This window comes from Desmodus rotundus, unplaced genomic scaffold (assembly GCF_022682495.2).
Source record: "Desmodus rotundus isolate HL8 unplaced genomic scaffold, HLdesRot8A.1 manual_scaffold_192, whole genome shotgun sequence".
NCBI classification, from domain to species: Eukaryota; Metazoa; Chordata; class Mammalia; order Chiroptera; family Phyllostomidae; genus Desmodus; species Desmodus rotundus.
Window position 1 is genome coordinate 103,205 of NW_026527250.1, and position 16,648 is coordinate 119,852.

At 54.0% G+C, this 16,648-nt stretch overlaps 1 long non-coding RNA gene and 1 pseudogene across 2 annotated transcripts; one reads left to right on the forward strand and one right to left on the reverse strand.

The window, feature by feature from the left end:
* The first annotated feature begins 1,251 nt into the window (after positions 1-1,251).
* On the forward strand, positions 1,252-1,980 carry LOC112311690 (elongin-C pseudogene; annotated as a pseudogene).
* A 7,890-nt stretch (positions 1,981-9,870) lies between these two features.
* LOC123480495 (uncharacterized) lies at positions 9,871-16,642 on the reverse strand. 2 transcript variants are annotated; one of them, XR_008426061.2, is made up of 3 exons: positions 14,535-16,642; positions 12,408-13,641; positions 9,871-12,197 (listed from the first exon to the last, which is right to left on the reverse strand). It is a non-coding gene; the product is annotated as an uncharacterized lncRNA (long non-coding RNA). The 2 variants fall into 2 exon arrangements; XR_008426060.2 differs by having other exon boundaries at positions 9,871-10,019; positions 12,045-12,197; positions 12,408-16,642.
* Between the last annotated feature and the right edge of the window lie 6 nt (positions 16,643-16,648).

Sequence of the window (16,648 nt, forward strand, 5' to 3'; positions counted from 1 at the left end):
ACACGTGGCACCTTAGGTCTTGGGCTTCAGCTGCTCCTGCCCTCCTTGTTCCCTCACTCTCCTGCCCCTCATCAGGCTGGGCTGAAGGTCACTTCCTCCGCGAGGTTGTCCTTGGCCCCCAAGACAAGGACAAAGCAGCCTGTCCCATGGCACCCAACCCTCTCTTCCTCACCTCTGCCCAGGGTCCCCCTCCCCAAAGGCCCGGCCACCACGTGAGTCAGGCGCCTGGGTCAGCAGGCTACATTGTAAGGAGACAAAGGTTGCAGCAGGTGAGACAGGTTTTTCACGTAGACTGCTGCTTTGATCTTGCTGGCCTGTGAAGAGTTCTGCTCCCTGTCATGGTCAGGTTAGGGGCAGCAGAGAATGACACAGACGAGAGCAGGGAAAGGAGCAGGCTGGGTGGAAAGGAAGAAGCGTGCACAGAGGCACGTGAAGGGCCGAGAGGCGGGGAGATGCGACTCAGAAAGGGGCTGCACACGGAGGGCCACGGGTCCTCGGGCTATTTGTCACTGTCCACAGTCCTGTGGTTCCGCTCTAGCCACGCATTCTTCTGAGGAGTGTGGCCTCAGCCGCCCTCCCCACGGCCGACTGTCCTGAGCCACACCTGCGGCAGGAGCTTCTCTGGCTTGGTGGGCCTGCAGTCCGTCCCTCACTCACCGGCACACTTCACAGACGGTTCCAGAACGCCCGGGGCTTTTTTACTCCTGGCCGTAGAATCGTAGAATCGGCCTGAGAAGAGCACAAGGTCTGGGGTCGCCGCAGGGCGGGGGTGAGGGGATGGTGCAGGTATGGTGGTTGGGCAAAGCAGATGATCAATGGGAAGCAAGTTCTCTGGGTTGGGAAATCCACCTGGTCGGCTCTTAACAAGCCTCTCGGCAGAGATCACAGCCGTTGTCGCCACCTGCTGGCCACGGGTGGAAGTGGCCTTTGGCCTTTGGCACATGGCCCACCTGGCAGCATCTACGCCCAGGGAAAGCAGCCCAGAAAGGGGGACCGAGGACTTCTCCTCAGAAGAGAGGAGAGACTCTGATCAACAGAGGAAATTTTCTGAGTAATATTTCAATAAGCATTTCAAGACTCCGAGTTCTTTCAGAAAAAAATATCCTCTAAAAACACAGAACGGCAGAGAACAGGCACCCCAGGGCACCCCACCTCGCACACCAGCACTGTTGACACCTCCATGGGCATCTCACACTTAACAAAGCCACTGAGGAGAGCGGCTTGCACGTGTTCGCTCAAAGCCACGTGAGCATGCGTTTCAGGTGTGGCCCGATGCCTGCCCCCAGATACACAGCAAGAGTATTTAGCATTTAGCAAGAGTAAGTAGCATTTACTCCCGCAGCACGGGGCCTTCCGGTGTCCTCTGTCCCACAGGACTCAGGGTTGCCAGCTTTAGCGATGAAACACAGGACTCTGGTTAAATTCGCATCTCAGGTCCTAAAAAGACTTCGATTTTTAATGATGTCTGTAGGCCTACAATCCTTAGGATGTATTTGTGGTTAAAAAGTTTTTTGTTCGTTCTGGGGGGGTGGCCCTGGAGTGGGGGCTGTGGCGGTGTGCGGGGACCTGGTGCAGTGGCTGTGGTGCTAACCGGAAACTGCTAAACTTCCTGTGGAAGCGAAGTAGAATTTCACAAGAACATAATGGATGGAGGAGAAAAACCCGTGGTGGCCGTGGAGGCCCTGAGGCCGTGGACGTCACAGTGACATCTCCAGATGGCCAGGAATTTACTGTAAAGAGGGACCATGCATGCACATCAGGAACATTAAAAGCCTTGTTGAACGGCCCAGGGCATTTTGCTGAGAATGAAACGAAGGAAGCCAATTTTAGAGAGACCCCTCACACGGGCTACCGAAAGTGCCCATGCATTTTACTCACAGGGTTCGCTACACTGGCAGCTCCGCGGAGATCCCGGAATTCCCGACTGCACCTGAAACTGCACTAGAGCTGCTGCCGCCTGCGAACGTCCTAGACTGTTAAGTAAAATCAATTACAGTAAACTGGTAACTTTGTTCAGTATTTTTAAAAAAAGTCATTTGTTCTATATCTAAAATTCAAACTGTGCTGGGTGTCCGTATTTTACCTGGCAACTGTAGGGCAACCTCAGCTTCTCTAAATGCTGGTCACAATCCCGACCCAACATCACCATCTGCTGGTGAGTCACAGGCCCCCACTTGAAAACGCCACCTTAGATGACAGGGCCATGAGCACTTCCTTCCACAAGGGACACCAGACTCAGTGGAGAAATGTGCATTTGAATAAGGCAGCCTGTGCTCTGACCGGAATTGAGCAGTGACCTCTCGCTGAGCGGGACCACGCCCAACCCGCTGAGCCACACGGGTCAGACCTAACTGGTATTTTGTTGTTGTTTTTGCCTTCCTAAGTATACTCCAAACACAGCCGCCACGGCTGTGCTTCTCAGACCAAGTTCTCATCAGCTCGCTCCTCTCCTTAGAAAACAGTGTCTTAAGCGGCTCCCTCAGCGCACAAAGCTGAAGTGTGTCGCCTACTGTTCTAGAAGTTACAGGGCCATCCATGATCTGGCCCCTTTCCATATCTCCAAATACTTGCTTCTCACTCACTTTAGTCCAACCCCAGTGCACTTGCTCTTTGCTGCTTCTCAAACATTCCTAGAGTGTTTCTGCTTTAAGGGATTTCCACCTGCTCTTCACGCTGGCTGGACCACTCTCCACGGAGCCAGCCCCAGGGGTCGTTCACTAACTCCCTGCGGACAGTTCTGAGTCAGGAAGCACACACCGCACCATGCCTCACCACGGAGCAGACTTGTGTGGAATTGGTGGAGCAGGCGTGAAGGTCAGGAGCAGCCCAAAGCTATGTTAAAGCTGACACTGGAGCCCTGGCTGGTGTGGCTCAATGGGCTGAATGTGGTCTGGCAAACCGAAAGGTCTCTGGTTCGATTCCCAATCAGGGCACATACCTGGGTTGCTGGCCAGGTCACTGGTTGGGGGTGTACGAGAGGCAACTGAAAGATGTTTCTCTCACACATGGATGTTTCTCTCCCTTTCTCCCTCCCTTCCCCTCTCTCTGGAAATAAATGAAATCTTTTTCTTTCTTTTTTTTTTAAAGGCTGACGCTGGATGGTAAAGGCAGGAGCAGCTAGCGCCCTACAACTCACAAGAACAAGACGGGCTCGGGGTTATCAGAACCCAGCAGCTCACGGGTGTGACCGCGAGTCATGGCTGACACGTTGAGGATGGTGCACTGATCCTCTGCTGAGGAGACCTGGGTGGCTCAGAGCAGGAGCCCCGTGAGGGTTGGCCTCATATCTCAGAGGAAGGACTATTGCCTATCTGTGCTGAGGACTCAGAGGATCCAACGAGGGGCTAGAGACCTTGGCCCCTGAACTCTGAGATGGGCAGTCTCAGGAGGCAGAAGAGACTGGCTCTGAATGTGCCCAGAAAAATTGAAATTCAGATTTTGGGGTGTTTACTTAAGATATACCGAGTCAAGCTTTGTCCCTGTGAACAGGGCCCAGGAATGACGTCAGTGATTTGATATTGAATGTGTTGGTGGGGGACTCTGCAAACAATGTTTCTCCATCATCAGCTGGTTTCTCACCATTTCTTCCAAAAGAGTTTGAAGAAGGAGACTGGAACGGAGGGGGAGGAAAGAAGAGATTTCTTCTTCCCTGTTTGCTGTTTCTCTCATCTCAGGGTGATGGGCCACAGGTGGGACCAGCCCATCCTGGCTTCAGCAGTGAAAGCCCCGAGTCGCAGGCAAAGGGGGTGGCTGCTCCCTCCAGGCCAGGGGTGTCCAACCCCCGGCCCATGGGCCACATGCGGCCCAGGACAGCTGTGAATGCGGCCCAACACAAAATCGTAAATTTACTGAAAGCATTGAGATTTTGGGGGGGATTACGTGTCACAATGTATTTAATGTGAGGCCCAAGACAACTCTTCTTCTTCTGGTGTGGCCCCAAGATGCCCAAAGGTTGGACACCCTGCCTCTAGGCCCTACTCACCTGTCTCAGTTCAGGTTGCTATAACGAGTACCACTTACAAGCAACAGGAATTCGTTCTGCACAGTTCTGGAGACTGGCCATCCGCGGTCAAGGCCCTGGCAGATTTGGTGTCTGATGAGGCCCCTTCCTGGTTCACAGGCAGCTGTCCTCTCCCTGTGTCCTCACATGGTCGTCCCTCCGTGCACGTCTGTGTCCCGATCTCTTCTTACAAGGACACCAGCGATACTGGATCTGGGCCCACCCTAGTGACCTCTTCCTAACTTGATTACATCTGTCCACAGTCTACCTCCAAATAAGGTCACACTCTGAGATCCTGGGGGTAGGGACTTCAACCTGTTCATTGGGGGAGGGGTACAATTCAGCCCACATCGTGGATGCTGAAGCTTAAGTCAGACGAAGCAAACACTGTTTGGGACACTGGGGGTCTCAGAGCCTGGGAGACGCGAACGGAGCCCAGCGGGACCCTCAAGGCAGGACCCCTGGCTGTGGTGCCCCCTCACCCAAAACCACTGCAGAGACACCCCAGCCAGGCTCAAACAAAGCCTCGGTGTGAGCTGCTGACAGGGTGTGTGCAGGCCAGAAGTGCTGCAGGCACCCCATGCCACCTGCGCCCCGGGCACCTGCAGCCTTCCCCACCCGTGGGCAGGAGAGCCCTCCCAGGAGCGCGCTGTGCTGCCTTCCTATGAGGCGCAAGAGGTTCCGGTGCTCAGGTCGACGCCCGGAGAGAAGCGACAGCTGCACGGAGCAGAGGTCCAACGGATGGGCTCACGGCTCACGCCCCTCGGCCCCCCAAGAAGTCACTGGCTGTTCGTGCTGCCAGCTTAATTCAGCAAATACTGTTCCTGTAAACAGCCGACCTAGATTCTCAGCTTGAATTAGGACGTTTCCCAGGCAGTTGAGCATGTACAGGGGTGAGTTTACATGGTGCTTAAAAGCACAAAAGCACGAAGGCAAACTTGGGCCGCTGTCTCCTTCGGGACGATGGTGCCAGCACCACCCGAGGCCGTGGCCCCAGGCAGGACCCCCCCACGGTCCGTGCCTTGTCCCGCCTTCCCCAAGCTGGGCGCTGGCGCTGACTCACGGAACCACTGCAGGAAGGTCTGTGTTTTAAACTTTAATTAACCCACATTCTTTCTTAGATCTTGTGACCTGATTTTCCATCCTCTCTCTGCTGGAACCTACATGCCAGCAATAGAATCGCTTTTCGTTTTAACCCCAGCACCCTTCAAATAGGGCTTAACCCCCAAAGCAAAGGATGAGGGCAGGAGGAGCAGAGAGGAGCCGGTGACAAACACACCAGTTAGGGTGACTCTTCCCCTTGACCTTTGCCTCTGAAATCATGGAGTGAGGGGACAGGTCCAGGCCCGTGGTGCCCAGGCCAGTGTGGCGACCATGAAGATGCAGACCCCCAGCTGCAGGGAGGACAGAGGCCTGGGGTCCCAGCTGCTGGGCTCTGGGATTCACACTTCCCCAGGCTGCTGCCCCCAGCCAGGAGCCTGCTGCGTGGAGGGAGGAAGGCAAGTGCCATCCTGGGAGACAGGGCTGCTCTGACTGCCAGGTCTGGCTGCAGGATTTGCCGATGGCCATACCAGACCTTCCTTAGGCTGCCTGGCCTCTGGGGTGCTGCCCATCTTCCCTCAAGAGTCACACCTGAATGACCATCCATCCCAGTAATTCCGGCCCTCCTCACCTCCCTCCTCACCTTCCCTCCCACGGCCATTTCCCACAATGAAACATTTGATCTCAAGGGAACCCAGACTGACACAGAGACCAGCTGCCTCCCCCCGCATCCCCCCCTGCCCACCGCATCCCTCACCTGAACATTGCAAAGGCCTCCCGCCCCCACAGTCTGTCCTCCAGACTTGACAACCCCACTCCCACCCACTCCAAGTTAAAGCCAAAGTGCTCACACCGCCCAGCCCTCTAACCAGCCTTCCCCACACCCCCACCACACACTGCACTCCAGCCAGACTGGCCTCCACCCATGGTCTCCCCAGACCTGCCAGTGGGGCCGGCACCCACCCGCCCCCTGCAGACCTTCACCTCCTCTCCTGGGGAGATCGGCCCCGCCTGCTCCCCAACACGGGCTCCCCACCCATCACCCTGCTCTACTTTCTTCCATAGCAACAAGCACCTAGAGCAGAAGAGAGAACCAGCGGATGGATTAGACTGCGTCGTTCAGGGCCAGCCTCCCCCGACCGGGACCAGAGCAGAACGTCTGCTGCTTGGCTCACCAGCAAGGTCCCGAGCAGCAGGCAGCACCTGCATTCAACAGGGGGTGAGATGGGACAGAAGAACAAAAGGCTGAGACGGCCGATCTGCATCTGCTCTGCTCGGGATCTCAAAGGAAGAAAAGAGAGGGGAGAGAAAGAAATAACAAAGTAAAACTTCCCAGAATGAAAGAGTCCTTACTTACATTACACCAGCTCTGACGGGGACCAAACAAAATAAAACAAAAATAAAATAAATTTTATCCAGAATGTATAAAGAACTCGTGAAAAGTAATAGAAACCCGAGGGTCTACAGGGGGACCTCATGCCCCACCACTCAACATCAATCGCCCCAAACAGCTGTCTCTACTCTGTTACTCCAGGAGGGAGGAGGATCTTCTCCTTCCCGGTAACCACTCAGCCAGTGAGACGCCTCGAGACTTCCAACTCCCAGTTTCCTCCAATGGACTCTCGGTTTAAAACAGCCCCTTGGCACCCGGTCTTCCCTCTATAAAAGAACATTCCTCTGCTTTGTTCTCTGGGTTTGTGAGTCCTTCGCCATTGGGTCTATGTACCCAATTACGTTTGTTTGTTGTTCCGGAATAACCCATTTTGCTGGAGAAATATCAAGCTATTTTTTTTTAAGATTTTAGTTATTTATTTTTACACAGAGGGGAAAGGACAAAGAGAGGTAGAGAAACATCAATGTGTGGTTGCCCCTGGCGTGCCCCCTTACTGGGGACCCGGCCCACAGTCCAGGCATGTGCCCTGACTGAGAATCGAACTCCAGACCCTTTGGTTCAGAGGCTGGCGCTCAATCCACTGAGCCACACAGCAGCCAGGGCTCTAGCTGTTTCTTTAAGGTCAGCAAACTCTTGAAACTCAGTGAGAAAACCAACACCACAATTTTTTAAATGGTCAACAGATTTAAATAGACACATCTCCAAAGAAGTTACACAAATGGCATATAAGCATGTGAAAAGATGGACGAAAGTCCTTAGCTATGAAGGAAATGCACATTGAAATCACAGTAAGACACTAGTCTACACTTATTAGAATCTCTGCAGTTGTTGGACGAGGACGGTTTTCCAGCGTTCTGGCTGAAGAGGCCCCGTGGACTCTGGGACAGGGCCAGAGGCAGAGCCGCTGAGTGGGTCTCACACATGGCTGCCCCAGCCAAGTCTGTTGAAACTTGACCTCTGAGCACATTGCCTGGAGAAGTCCCCTCTGACAGCAGGGCGCAATGGTCTCCCTGGGGTGAGACACAGCACAGCCTCCCTTGCTGTCAGTGGCCAGGGAGGGGCTGTGTGGGCAGGAAAACGAAGATGTCACTGGTGTGGGTGTGGGGGAGTGTGCAGGGCCCCCAGATCACTCAGGGAGTGCCTTGAGGGCATTTCATTTCTGTCCTCCTCCAAAAAGTGGGGGGCAAGCACAGACACAGCTACAGGGGCCACACTCATTCCAAGCCTGCCCGTTCATGCCCCTAGGTTAGAGTTCTTTGAAAAGGATCTAATTCTCAGTCAAAAATCCATCTTTCTCAAAGTCTGTTAACTCTCAGAGAAAGCCTGAAGAATCAGAGATACGAACATGTTCACAACTAAATTTCTCTGGTGTTTTACTACAAAGAAGCAAATACAGCCCTGGCCAGGTAGCTCAGTTGGTTAGAGCATCGTCCCGATGCACCACGGTTGTGGGTTCAATCCCCAGTCAAGGCACATACAAGAATCCCTGGCTGGTGTGGCTCAGTAGACTGAGTGCTGGCCTATGAGCCAAAGGGTCGCTGGTTCAATTCCCAGTTGGGACCCATGTGTGGGTTGTGGGCCAAGTCCGCACCAGGGAGCATGTGAGAGGCAACTGCACATTGCTGTTTCTCTTCCTCTCTTTCTCCCTCCCTTCCCCCTATCTAAAAATAAATAAATAATAAAATCTTTTTAAAAAAGAATCAACCAATGAATGCATCAATAAGTGAAAACAAATTAATGTTTCTTTCTCTCTCCCTTCCTCTCTCTCTAAACTCACTCGATACATACAAAAAGAAGCAAATAATTGCCATTTAAAAAAGCTACTAGGCACATAGTATTCACGTCAAAATTTCTGCTCAACATTGAGTGTTGGACTTTGCTGGGAAGCGGCAGCTATTGATGAAATAGAAAAGCACTAGGGACTGACTTGATCTGGGTAATAAGACTAACTTTCACAAGTTTATCTATGCTAAAAAAGATTCAAATTCAAACTTGGAATGATATCTGCAGAGGGGAAATGTCTCTAGACAGTAGTGAGGTAGGAGAGAGAGCTGAAATGGACCTGCGACCTAGATCCTGGACTGATCCTGTCTCCCCTCCTGACAGCTGGGGGTTGGGCCGGAAAGGCCTCGGGTGGCCGTCTCAGACCCAAGTCTCTCTCCCTCTAGAGCAGAAATTGCAAACCACTGGCCCTGGGCCAGACACTACCCCGCCATGTGCTGTTTGGCCTGCACAGAGTTGTGGTTCTGGCTTTTCTTTCTAAATTGAATGAAAATGCCTTCACAGCGGGGCTCTCCAGTTGGCCACAGTCCCTGCAGTGCCACACTGCCTCACACTCTGCGGCCACCTGCCTGGCCCCTGAAGGACTTGGGTTTACAACCCTTGCTCTACAAGGCTAAGGAATTTCTGACATTGCACTTGATCCCATTGCCACTTAAATGCTAACGACAGGTGGTTTCAGTTTACTTTGGTCCCTACTTGTGTTGCTGAGTAAACTTAATGTCCTGAAATCCCTTTTTCCTCTTTGGTGGCCCCATAGACTTATCATCCCTATTCTACAGAATAATAGCTAGAAATGCTAAGAAGACTAGCTCAAGTCACAGAGTTAACGTCACAGAGCTATAGATATACTTGTCAAAAACTTTTAAACTTGAAAAATACAGAAAAGTGCGAAACAGGAGACAACCGCCCTGGCCGAGTACCTCGGCTGGTCGGAGCAGGAGCATCATCTCGATATGCCAAGGTTGTGGGTTCGATGCACAGTCAGGGCACGTACAAGTGTCAACCAATGAGTGTATAAATAAGTGCAACAACAAATCAGTGTTTCACGCTCCCCTTTCCTCTCTCTAAAATCAGTAAATAAAAAGTAAAAGAAAAAACAGGAAACAAGTTTCACATAAATATATAAATGACAGAAACATTTATGATGTACAACATATCCAATCTCAGGAATGTGGATTTTTATATATCTGCTATCATTTTCGATATATTTAGATATAGCCACTTGGGTTATTGCAGGGTTTTATTCTTTTTTGTGGTAAAATGTACATAACATAAAATTTACCATTTTAACCATTTTTGAATGATTTTGAGAGAGGGAGGAAGGGGGAGAGAGAGAAAAAATCGTTGATTTCTTGTTCTACTTACTTATGCACTGGTGGGTTTGTTCTCCTGTGTGCCCTGACCAGGGGTCACACCTGCCATGCTGGTGTATTGTACAACGCTGCAGCCAACTGAGCTGCCCTGCCAGGCCCGTCTTAACCTTTTTTTTTTTCAGTGCACGCTTCAGTGGCCTTGAGGAATAGACATCGCTGTGAAGACGTCACCACCGTCCATCCACAGAACTGTCCCATCTTCCCAAACTGAAACTGTGCCCATTAAACACTGACGCCCCCTGCCCCTCCCCCATCCCGATACTGACTTTTCTGCTTTCCATCTCTAGGACTCTGCCTGTTCTAGCAACTGCACGTGAGTGACTTACACAGTATTTGTCCTTTCGTGACTGGCTTCTTTCACAGAGCATGCTGGAGGGACCTTGAGGACATCCCATTCCATGAAAGAAGCCAGTTAGGCTTTAGGTTCTGCCTGTGGTTTTAAGACAGCAAAAGTGTGTGTTAAAAGTAGCCAACATCTTATAACTATGTAGCAAGAGAATATGGCATGCGAGTAACCAGGCCGAAAGACTTTTTTCTGCACGAAAGCCACCCACGTAAGAGCAGCCTTGGTGGGCTGCGCGAAACAAGGAGCTCTGCACGCAGGCTCGGGCTTGGTGCTCAGGGCAGTGGAGCGTGGCTTCCCCACAGAACGTCACGGCACGCACGTCCAAGGGGGTGCTGACTGCACAGGGGAGAAAAGTCTCTTACTCATCCCTGGCTGGTGTGGCTCAGTGGATTGAGCCCCAGCCTGGGAACCAAAGGGTCAAAGATTCAATTCCCAGTCAGGGCACCTGTCTGGGTTGTGGGCCAGGTGCCCAGTAGGGGGCATGTGTGAGGCAACCACACACTGATGTTTCTCTTTCTCCCTTCCCCTCTAAAAATAAATACATAAAGTCTTTTTTTTTAATCTCTCACCTAATTTAAGGAAACCAAATGAATCCATCCTTTCATCCAGAGTTCTCTGTTGCAAAAGTTGTATCTGGTATTAACTGTGTTTACTTATATCAGCCCCACAAAATAAAGGTCACTTAGAGCACGTGGTTTCCGGAGGGTTCCTCATCTACTGAGGCTGTGACAGAGATACAGCAAACTGCCCCACAGCACGGACTACGTCTTGGTTGAGGGGGAGTTTAGAGAGGCCACCCTGCGGGTCAAGAAGGCGATCAGACCTTTTATACATCACACCTGAAGACCCTGCACTTACCCTGCCGGGCAGGTCAGCAGGGAAGCACAGGCAGCCTGGCCCACCTCAGGGTGGGGGGCGGGGGGGGCAATAAATATGGTCTCTTAACAGTGGGTGGCCAAGATAAGGGCTGGCTCCCTGAAGTCCCTGTCGCAAGGGGAAAAGCCTGATGGAAGGGGCGAGCTGCTTCCTGAGCTTCCCCAGCATGAGCTCGCGTGGCGCTGCCACTGCGCTCTGCTCTGCTCCGTGGGTGACTCCGGCCAGGCTGGGCGTCCTTTGCACGAGGGAGAGCTGTTCGTGGTCTGAGCGGATCACCGCGCGTGGAGCGTGGAGGCCACGGACCCGCTCACCATACACACCCCACAACCAAGACTCGTCAATGGGGCTCTTGCTGACATTTTAGGAGTCTTGTCTCCCGAAGTGGCCATGCTTCAAATTTTGAGTTGTTGGAGAGTTGTTTTTTGTCTTTGTTTTAATGTCCATTGTGAGTTAAACTGCATGCCCAAAGGAGAGGTGAATGAACCTCCTTCAGAGACCTTGCTGTCGTGGGTGTGAGCTGAGATGAGGCCCCACTGGACTGGGCAGTAGGGCGGACCCTGAACCCACCGTGTCTGGAGTTCTCATAAGGAGAGCAGAGAAGAGACACAGAGACGGGCATGCACTCAGAGGAGAACCCACGCGAAGGCCAGACACAGGGATTGGGCACGAGACTGGGGCAGAGCGTGGCTTGCCTTAGCTGCAAGCCAAGGAGCCTGAGGACCCAGAGCCAGGAGGGAGGCCAGCCCTGCCAACACCTTGATTTTGAACTTCTGGCCTCCGGAACTGGAAGAGAGTAAGTCTCTATTGTTTCAAACCACACATTTGTGATACTTTGTTAGACAAGCCACAGGAAACTAATACAATATCTTGAATGTTTAAACTCCCTAGAGCTGGCAGAGGGGTTCAGGTGGTATGTGTTCGCTGAATGAAGGAACAAGTGAGCAGAGGAGTGAAGACCAGCCCAGAGTGGAGGTGGGCGGTGGCCAGGTGAGTAAGCACGCAGGTGTGGGTGTGCACGCACACCTTGATGGGGGTGGGGGTGGGGGTGGGGTACAACTGCTCACATCTGTGACCACTCATACCCCACCTCAGGCTCCAAATGACAAGAGACTTGCTCCTGGAAGAGCTGCCACATGGGGATGTGTCCCTGAGTGCCAAGGCCTCTGATTTCCTGAGAAACCAGAAATTTGGATTTTTAGGTGAAATCTCCCAAGTTCTTAAATCTTGACTCACAGAAGAAATAAGGGTGTGAGCAGGTGCAGCACGTCCGACAGCCAGGGAGCATCTCTGGGGTCTGGCTCACGCCATGGTGGCTGATTGATGGGAATCAGTGGCAAAAGGGAAACGTGTTTCCAGCCCTGGGATCCTGCCTCCTCTCTGATGTGCCTGAAAAAGAGACCAGAGCCATCGAGACCCCACTGAAGGAAGAGAGGCAGGGTTCTGGAACCTGGACAAGTCCCGCGGGACAGCCACACCTCTGGTAGGAAAAGCCCTGAAGCTGCGGCAGGACACCTGACCCCAACCTGGAGATACACCCTCTCTGAGCCACGGTTTCCCCACCCATGGGAGGAGAGGGACAACATGCACGCTCCTCACCTCCCTGAGGTCAGGATGCCAATGAGAGGACGCAGTGACAGGCCTTTGGCCCAGGGCAGTGTCAGGGAGACCATTATCATAATTCTAACGGGCACGGTCAGCACGATGCAGAGTCTCCGACAGCCAGTGCCACCGTGTCGCGTTAGGCCTGGTCCCACCACGGCAATGTGGTCGCCGGGACGTTGCCTTTGTTTCTCCTCGCTCATTTGCATTCACAGACTGCCTGAACACGGGCCCCTGGAACATCTCGGAAGGAAGCTCCTGAGACTGTGGCGGAAGGCAGAGGGGTATCTGGGTGCTAAAGCCATGGGTCCCCGGCTTGAAGGCCAAGTGCGGTCCTGGGACCAGCAGCAGCTGGGTCACCTGGGATCTATTAGAGAGAGGGAGGGAGGAAGGAAGGAAGGAAGGAAGGAAAAAGGGAAGGAAGGAAAAAGAAAGGAAAAAAAGAAAGAGCCCAGAATGCAGCCATAGACATTTGTACCCAAAAACGCAACCCTGATGGTGGTGCTGCCCATGGTGGCAGCTGACTCAGCTGAGAAGGTGACAAGCCAGGCTTCCTGGCGCTGTGCTCCAGCACAGCCCACAGCCTGCTGGAGATCAGCGGGCTCACCGCCCGCTGTGTGGACACTTCCTGTGGGTGCGGAGACGAGTGGCAGAGGTTGGGAACATGTGAAGATGCTCTTTCGTAAAGGTTTGCCAACGGCTGTCCAGACAGGAGCGGGGTCCAGCTTCAGGCCACACTTCAGCCTCTTCCGCCCTTTTGCGCGCACGCGGGTCTACCAGGGCATCGCGCTGTGTGGGGCTAATGCTGCTCGAGTGGCGAGTGATGCAGGGGAGGGTCCAGCTCGGCAGCCACGCAGCTGGCTTCCCTGAAGAAAGGACCTGAGGCCATGCCGGAGTGAGCAGCGGGTCGCTGTCCTGTGCTGTGTTGTGTGGCTCCTGTGTGACCGAGACACAGCCCCTCCACGAGGAGGGCCTGCTCTCCGAGTCCTCCACATGGCTCCACCACTTTTTTCTCTTTCTGAGGAGGACATGGGGTAGAGTTTGGTTGCAGTTGTAGGCTATGGAGGAGGAAGGCGGGGTGCGTCTCCAGTAACACCTCGGTGGGAGGCTTCACCGCTCCCTCAGATGCCTCTGCTCCTGCCTCTGTCCCCTTGGAAGCTGAAGGACCCGTCTTTTTCAAAGTTCAGATTCCTTTGTTCTCAAGGGCAAGTCCCCAGTCTGCAGGTTTAGCCTAATGAGGAAGGCAGACAAGTAAACAGGCAACTGCAATCAAGTTCCCCGAATGCGAGTGGAGTGGGGAGGGGGGTTATAAAGGTGGGGAGGCGTCCTGCCCAGAGGCTCAGAGATGCCACGGAGGGGTCATGCCTTCGCGGGGTGTCCGCCGGGCATGTTTACATGGGCCTCCCTGGGCAGGGCCTGTGTGGTAGGTGGGGCCTGGAGCCTAGCACTTCAGACACGTTTGCTGGCCCGGGTGTTAGATTACCACGGCGCAGGCCACTGGCCCTCAAGGAGCCTACGCCTGCTCCCACCTCTGTGCACACCAGATAACCGTCAGTTCCCTCCCGGCACCTTCCAATGTCTGCGCTGCGCACCGCCTGGGACAAGCTGGAGCTACGAGAAAAACATTGCTCATCCCTTGCCCCTCCTCCTCAACCATGGGAGCCAGGAACTTGCGTGGCTAACAGTGTGCAGCTTTTTTTTTTAACTACCTTTTTCTAAAAAAGGATTTTATTTACTTATTTTAGAGAGAGGGGAAGGGAGGGAGAAAGAGAGGGGAGAAACATCAGTGTGTGGTTGCCTCTCACCCGCCCCTCACTGGGGACCTGGGCCGCCGCCCAGGCCTGTGCCCTGACTGGGAATCAAACCAGCGACGCTTTGCTTCGCAGGCTGGCGCTCAGTCCACTGAGCCGCCCCAGCCGGGGCCCAGTGGGCAGCTGTGAAACACAGTGGAGGTGAGAGAAAGCTGAGAGGGGAGTGTCACAGAGGGAGGCCCGCCGGGCAACCGCAGGGCCCGTCACAGAGGACGATGCCTCGGTCCCCCAGCGGCAGAAGCGCCTCCGTCCACGCAGACTTGAGGTCGCTCAAGGCGGCTACTTCACGCTAAGCAGACTCACAGACACCCACGTGTAAACAACCGCACAGTTTACTGGTTTTCCTCTGCAGCTGCTTTGTGTCTGCTGTCCAGGGCGTGCACTCCGGCGCCTGACTCAGGAACTCCTTCGCAAGGGTTCGTAGGCCCACGTGCTCATTACTTAGCACCTGCGAGCACCTGGCAGGAGGGAACAGTGCAGCCGAGTGAGGCGGAGACGCAGAAAAGGCAGGTGGGATTGTGCAATGAACCTGGCGTCAGGCAAGCTAGAGTTCAAACGCTGTCCACCATTTATCAGGCGGGCGACTCTGGGACAATTGCTGAACCTTCCCGAGTCTCTTCCCTCCCCTGTAAAATGGGTCTGGCTACACCCCTCGCATGCCTGTCATTAGATGGCATGGCCTACGGAAGTCGCCGCTTCCCAGCCGACACCCACCTGGAGAGGCTCTGGCACACGTGCTTCAGGGAGCAGGCTTTGGGGTCACCCCGGCCTGGCGCTGACCCCTCACAGGTCCATGATGTGGGGCAAACCGCATGATTTGAAAACACTGTTTTTAGATTGTACATATTTTTAGAGAGAGGGAGAGGGAGAAGGCCAGGGAGAGAAACTCCCATGTGTGGTCGCCCCTCCTGCATCCCAGGCCTGTGCCCGGACTGGGAATCGAACCGGCCACCTTTTGGTCCCCAGGCCAGTGCTCAATCCACTGAGCCGCACCAGCCAGGGCAGTACTTTTAAAATAAAATTAAATATGGGGCCATTCACCATACCAAACCCAAATTTAATCACTTTGTATTTGGTTATTGAAAACCTTTTCTGCGGAGCAGGCGTCTTACCTCAGACTAGTGTCGAGCCCGTATTTTCCAACAGTTTCTAAAATAATGTCATTTGCATGCGGTCATGCAAAAACTCAACTGTTTCAATACTGCTACGTCATGCTCGGAGGTGAACCAGAAGCAACAACGTTTCGGGGGCCCTCCGGTGCAGCCTGCCCACAGGGCGCTGGCCCCAAGAGCACCCTGCGCAGGGCCGCAGGCCCACCGCGCGCCCAGGAAGCCCCTGCGCCCGGGACGCCAGTCCCTTCTCCCAAGTCCAGACCTCCCTCTCAGGACTCTCCCCACCCACGCTGCCAATTTTAAAATGGTTTTTAAAGCTTGTAAGTCATGGGAGAGTAATCTTTAACTTAATAAATCACCCTACCTTTCCATTCTAACCCCCTTGTAAACTGCCCTGGTCTACATACAGCAGCGGGCAGCGCCTTGCCCACCTCACTCTGCCCCCCGCGGCCCTGCTGCTTTATCCTGGGCCCCCCTGGACACGAGGCCGGCGGCTCCGTTATCTGGCTCTTGTTTCACAGTCGAGCGTGTTTCCAAATTTCAGGGTGGACTGTCGACTTTTTAGTCACCACGGGAACCTTTTACACAAAACTGTATCGCGAACGGGAGTTTCGGTAATCACGAGAACTAAGCATAGGAGGCTCTTTCTAAATCGCACTCATTTTCAGGTGAATAAATGGGAATACTTGTTTTGGGTTATGCTTTGCCCGTAAATTACCACTCATAAACTGGTGAAGGGACTGTAGGAAGTCATCCCGCCTAATCAGGTGTGTGGGCCGGGCAAGGAGCGGGGAGGGGCGGGTGGGCGAACCGGTCTCACGAAGACCCAGTCAGGGGGACTTGGCAGGTCACGGTCGCTGCGGCCACGCAGACCCGAGCCCGGAAGGGTAAAGGGCCTCCAACCTTCACCCTGTCTGTGCGCAGGTCTAGGGAGTGGGGAGTTAAAACTTCCCGTAGAGCGGACAACCCCAGGGGGCGGAAACGAGAGGGCTAAACCCGCCAGTCGAGGCTGCGCATCCACCGCGGAGAGAACTCGGGCGCAACGGGGCCGGCACACGCCAACAGGGCAGGAAGCCAACCGCCATCTTCCCCCAGCCGGCCAAACCGACAAAGCGCGGCCGAGCCACCCCCCACTCCGCGGCGCTTCCTCTCTCGCGAGGCCGCGAAGGCCTCTGGGAAACGCGGGGGTGGGGAGGGCAGGTGAAGGAAGCTGGGACCCGGGGCTGGGGGCCGGCTGAGGCGGCGAGCGAAGCCTCAGAAAGCAGAAGGGGCGGGGAAAGATGCGATTGACGCGGGGTGAAGGCCAATGACAAGC